We start from the raw sequence: 5851 nt of genomic DNA, 5'->3' as shown, positions 1-5851 counted from the left end.
AGCAGGGGGAATTCAACGTAGGGACTTGGTCGTGTAGGCGAGGGAGGGCTGAAAGGGAACACGGGCGGTGAGGGACCCCAGAGTACAAGAAGGTGACAGGAGCTGGTACCACCTGTAGTGCCAAGGGGACCAGGGGAGGGGCTGGGAGAAGGGCCCTGCCCACAGAACCGGGACCCAGCTCCGAGGCCTGGTGGTGCCCAGCAGCGGCTGGTTCTGGGAGCGTCCGCAGAAGCTGGCAGCTGGACCAAACCGTGGCTGCCACCGGAACAGGACAAGGTGCCTCTGCTGGGGCATCCGTGACGGAAACAGGTAACACACCAGAACCAGGAAGTCCCCGTTCTGGCTGCCAGCGGGCGCTTGCCACTGAACTGACAGGTGTCCCCCTGCAGAGGACAACTGAACGCATGTGCAGCGCTGAGAACAGGAGACTGGTTTGGGGGGGGGGGGGGGGCGGAGGGGAGGCAAGAGGTAAATGCCCGGAGCATGCACTGTGTTGTTGCAATGGCTCCCGACCCTCAGGACTGGCATCACCTACATCTATGTCTATTCCTGCCCCGGTCCTCCTCTCATTTTGTGGGCGCACAACGCGCGTCTCCGCGGGACCCGGGGGCAGAAACTGGGCCCGCGCTCCCCCTGGTGGCGGCCGACGGCACTCCTCAAATCCCCAGGTTTCCTCGAGCGCTTGACCCCGCCAGCCCTGGTGCCAATACTTAGCTCTTTCAATGCCTTACGTCACTTAACCCTCACAAAAGCCCCAGAAAGGAGGTGCCTGAATTCCCAATTTACAGATGGAGACAGTGAGTCTTAAAAGAGGCTAAAGACGCATGGAGTGACTTCAGAGCCACGCCCGTGTCTTTCCTATCATCACCTGGGTCCTTCAGCGTCGCTGGCAAAGAAGTGACGCTACCGCAAGCTCAGCCTGGTCCTGGACTCTGAGCCCCAAGTGCCCAGATCCGGGTCCTTAAAACCTTAACCGCTGACCCGAAAAACAACCGTACTTCCTCCCTTACAAATTCTTGCAGACCCCCCAATCCCCCTCTCCCCAAAAGCAAAATTCTCAGAATACTTAATCTAGAAAATTCCCTTTAAACCCATAGCCAGGTCTCCAATCACATGGGCTGCCCAGGAGACAGCTGCACCTCCTGAGGTGCCTCCCCCACCATGTGAGCTGCGGCCCAGGAGTCAAGGTGGCCTCCTCTGAGGACAATGGCAGGTGATGTGGGGTCCAGAGAAAAGCACTCTGCAAGAAACCTCCGTGGGTCCTGAGAACCCCTCTTGGATGAAGAATTGCCTCAACCCACCCCAGCTGGGCTGGCCCTCTGTTTGGATGCCCTGGTGACAAGAATGCTCGGACCCCTGAGCTGCCCTTAGCCCAGTGCCACCAGCTCCCATGGTTAGAAACATCTGGCCTGTATTGGTCCAAAGCATACCTGTCACTTCCAACTGCTGGTTTTCATGTGGCGGCCTGGGGTCCCGGGGAGCAAGTCTAATTTCCCTTCCATTAATGGCGGGGAGCTCCTACTGTGTGTTGGGTCCTACTCTAAGTGCCAAGATACCGTATTGAACAAGATGGAAGCTGTTCCTACTCTTACGGAATTTAAATTGATGAGGTGGGAGATGGGAAGAACAAGGAGCAGTCAACAAACAAGCAGATAATGTAATGAGGTCATTTCAGACAGTGGTTTAAAGAAAGTTAAGTGACCAGGGTCGTAGAAGAGGCAACTGCAGAAATAGGAGAAGAATTAGGAAGCTCTCGTGCCTGTTCAGGCGTGCAGCACCTGTCACCTGCCTGTCATCCGGCAGGCTGCGAACCCTAGAAATACGCAGGGTTCCGCGAACAGATTTCTGCTTGGCAACCTCCTGCTGACCTTCCCCACCTCCTTTCTCAATGATCACAGATCACAGGCTGGTGTGTAAGTAGTTGACTGGAACTCAGTGGCGGTCTCACTTTCCTGTCCTTCTCACAACTGGAGAGGACTGGTCTCGGGTCCCTCCCAGACTGCCAGCCGTGGAGAAAGTTCCTTGGGGCTCTCTCGGGGCTCTGGATGTGGTCCCACTCCACCCCCAGCCTCCCAGGAGGGGAGAGCCCATTTAGAGCAATCAAGAGGTTCTCATGCCCCTCCCCTACCTGGGAGCTAATGTTCCTCTTCCTAAATTGTCCTCACCTTTCACCTAAAGATCCTTCCCCTAGACAGAAAGCAGATGTGGCCACACAGCCGCGCTCCAAAGCAATGGGTGTGCTTTCGACACACTCCCCGTCTTGCTCTACCTCCCGTGCCCGTGACATGCGCTTGAATTCATGCCTTTGGACCAGAGCAGCTCATTCACCTTCGGACAGGCTTCCTGCCCACCAGCCATCACCCAGCCCCGGAGCTCCTGCCCGCCCTCCTGCATAGGAGGCACCTGTGTGAGCCTGGGCTGCTGAGAGAGAGAGCACCCGCGCAAGGCGCTGGCTTCTGCAGCCACCTTCCCGCTCCGTCCTCCTCCGAGCACACCTCAAGGACCCCCGGGGTCGACTTTTGAGAAGTTTAGGGTGTAAATGCAAGGGGCTGCCGAAAAACTCAGTAATCCAGATAAGTCTGATTTTAATGCAAAAAAAAATGTAAGTCCAAGTTAATGAGAAAATCCTTGATGAACAAAATAGCACAGTGTTGAATAAAGATAGGATGGGTACTTTTGCTTTTGCCTCAGGCTTCAATGAGGCCCGGCATGATGTGTTTTCTGAATTGTGGCAAAACCTACCTACGGTGACGCTGGCCATTGATAAGTGTACAGTTCAGCGGCCCGACACGCGGTCGCACGGCTGCGCCACCGTTGCCCCAGCCCAGCCTGGCCCGGCTTCCCTCTCAGAGCCCCGGCGCGGACCCCTCCTGGTTTCGGAATCCGCCTTCCTCAAGCCGAGAACACCCCTTCTTGCTGACTTCCAGGACCTCTCAGAGCAGATGCACGTTTTCTCCATTTTCCACCTTCTCCGCTCCACCCCGGAAAGGTCAGAGAAGGTGTGGCGGCTCCCTTGGCTGTTCTGGTACCTTCTGAGGAGGGACAGGGCAGCCAGAGCCAGCGCTTCTGCGGAGCGAAAGGCACAGCAGCAGCGGGGCGCACAGATGGGGTCCCGCCTCTCCCCGGGGTGGCCCCACACCAGGGCTGCACCGAGCTCCAGCGCCGCTCCAGCAGCCACGGAAACGGCCACCTGAGGCCAGGACAGTGGAGCCTGGAGGTGGAGAGGTCAGGCCACTGCCTCAGGGAGCTGCTGAGGAGGCTTTTTTTTTTTTTAACAACTGCTTGGGAGAAAAGGAAAAAGTGTTGTGCATAGTTGACTTGTTCCTCTGATTAAAAATAACAACGGGCTTTTTTTTTTTTTTTTTTTTCATCCTCCAACGTGGCCACTTTGGGAAGCCACCATCCGGTGATTAGTGAGGCCATTACGATGGTGGCCGAGCACAAAAGAGGCGCCTGGGCTTCCGTGGAGGGAGCGATTCCCCCTCTTCGCTCCTCACTGATTTGTGTCCCTCCCTGGCACCCTAATGAGTCATGGTTTGGGCCTGTCTGCGTGATTTATAGAGAGGCTCTCAGACACCCATTCTTCAGCCCGGGGACCCAGCCACGGGCCTCTTTTCCCACAGCTGCCACCGTCCCGTCCCGTGAGTCAGGGAGCAGAGGAAAGCGGCCAGGAGGCAGGGGCCAGAAGCTGGTGCGCAGGACCAGGGCACCCTCACTGCCATCCGCTGGGGCACCGGAGTGTCCCCCTCCACAGCCACTGCTCCAGACTGTCTTGGGGGACGATATTAATAACAGGGATCGTGCGCCTTTTGTTCTACACACTTATTACCAGTGCTTTATGAGTGCTTATTATTAATAATAATAATTTAGTGCAGACTTTACTGCTTTTGTGCTACAGTGAGTACCTGGATTCTAATTATCTGTCTTATTTTAATATTTATGGAATTAATCAAACTTTTTAATGGAAAATCCCACAATGAAATTACCGCACGCATGCTTCAATGAAGACAGATGCAGCCTGGTGTGGGAAAAGGCAGTTCAGCTTTATTAACACAATTGGGAACCAGCCTGCAGGCCGGCCCCCAAGTCAGGCAGGTAGGGCTCTGGGTGGCCCAGGCAGCGCCGCATCAGGGGGGCACATTCGTCACCCCCTGGACAGATGGGTTTGGGCTGACCTGCTTACCAAGGTCCACTCCAGAAACTCCACTGGCCAGGCCGGTGCGGACAGAGTCAAGCTGCGGCTGAAGATGAAGGACGATGCTCCCTCTGGGCTCCAGGCCTCAGCCAACTCATACCCATGGGCACCCTGGGGCTCCATGGATGTTGGCCAGGTCAGAAAGCCATCACTAACGTTACCTCAACCTGGAGGACCAGCAAACTGCTCACCTAAAACCCCACTGAGATTCTGCAGCGCCCAGGGCCTCAGCAAGAGTGGACGGGGTGACCAGTGCCTCCGGTGACACAGGCGGGCCACCATCTACCAAGCGCTCACCCCTAGCAGGCCCTGCGGGACATACTTTCTGTGTGGTCCTGAACGCTCATGTTATAACGCCCTGTGTATCGGGCACTGCTGTTACTTCCTTCCACAGAGGGAAACCGGGGCTGCCTGGATTGAGCAGGTGCCGGGGTGGCAGGAGAGGCCCAGGATAGGCACCAAGCCCTGAACTGGAGCGATGGGAAGGGCCAGGCTCCCTGCAGGCCTGCCGTGCCCTGTGGCAATCAATGGCTTCCCGGAGCCCCCTCTCTGCAAGTCCCCAGTCAGGGCATTGGGAGCCTGAGCTGCCCTCACTCCCAAAGAGTGGCCGTCCTGGGATCAGGGGCCTCTTTTCCAACCTGACGTTCCCCTTCCTCTGCTCGCCCCGGCCCTGACACCTTCAGGAAGCAGCCACAGCTGAGCAGCTGGGCGGGACCACAGGGGCAGCTGAGCAAGGCCCAGGCCACACCCACCACACAGGAAGAGCCTGGGGGCCCAGGTGGAGCTAACTGTTCCTTGAGACAAGAGATGAGAAGCTTCTAGATTATTCCAACCTGCAGTGAGGGTTCTCACTGGGGAACTTTTAAAAATGCCCACGTTGGGCCCGGCCTCCAGAGACGCTGTTGATTGGTCTGGGGAGACTGTGTAAATGCCGGGAGAACTGGCATGCATTTTTTGACGCTCCCCAGGTGATTTTAGTGTGGGGATGTCCCAACTTAAAATGAAAGCTGCCATCTGAGAATAAATTGACCCTAAGAAGTGGATCTTCTTCCCGCAGCTGTCACGCTGTTGTCCCTGTATGTCAGCTCAAAGGTCACCCTTCCAGGGGGCGGTCCCCAGCCACCACCACTGCATCCGGTTTCCTTGTCCTCCAAGCACATGTCACCTACAGCGTGGAACAGTGGCTCCAAAACGTATTGTCTGCAGATATAACCACACTAAGATGATGTCATGCTGGATTAGCCTGGCCCCTTCCGCTGTCCTTATAAGGGGACGGAAATGTGGACACAGGCTCAGAGAGGAGAGACTGCCAGGGACCACGGAGCCGAGGCTGGAGTGACGCACCTACACACAGGGAAACACCAAGGATGCCCAGCACCTGGAGACGGGGGCTGTGCCTGGGGCCTTCAGAGGGCGCACCTGGCAGCACCCTGACGTCAGACCTCCTGCCTCCAGAGCTGGGAGACAATAAGTTCCAGGTGTTTCAGATGACGCAGTCCATGCTGGTTTGTTACTAACACCATCCCCACGGGAACCAATGGGTGTGTCCCGGAGTCGGCCTGCGCACTGCCCCGCCCCCGGCTGGCACACATGCGCCATGACGCACAGGGCCGCGTCCCTTTGCTCGCTGCTCAGGCCCCAACCCCTAAAGCAGCG

Source organism: Furipterus horrens, unplaced genomic scaffold (assembly GCF_987537825.1).
Source record: "Furipterus horrens unplaced genomic scaffold, mFurHor1.1.pri manual_scaffold_12, whole genome shotgun sequence".
NCBI lineage: Eukaryota > Metazoa > Chordata > Mammalia > Chiroptera > Furipteridae > Furipterus > Furipterus horrens.
The sequence above is the reverse complement of the archived record's forward strand: the minus strand, read 5'-3'. Positions refer to the sequence as shown.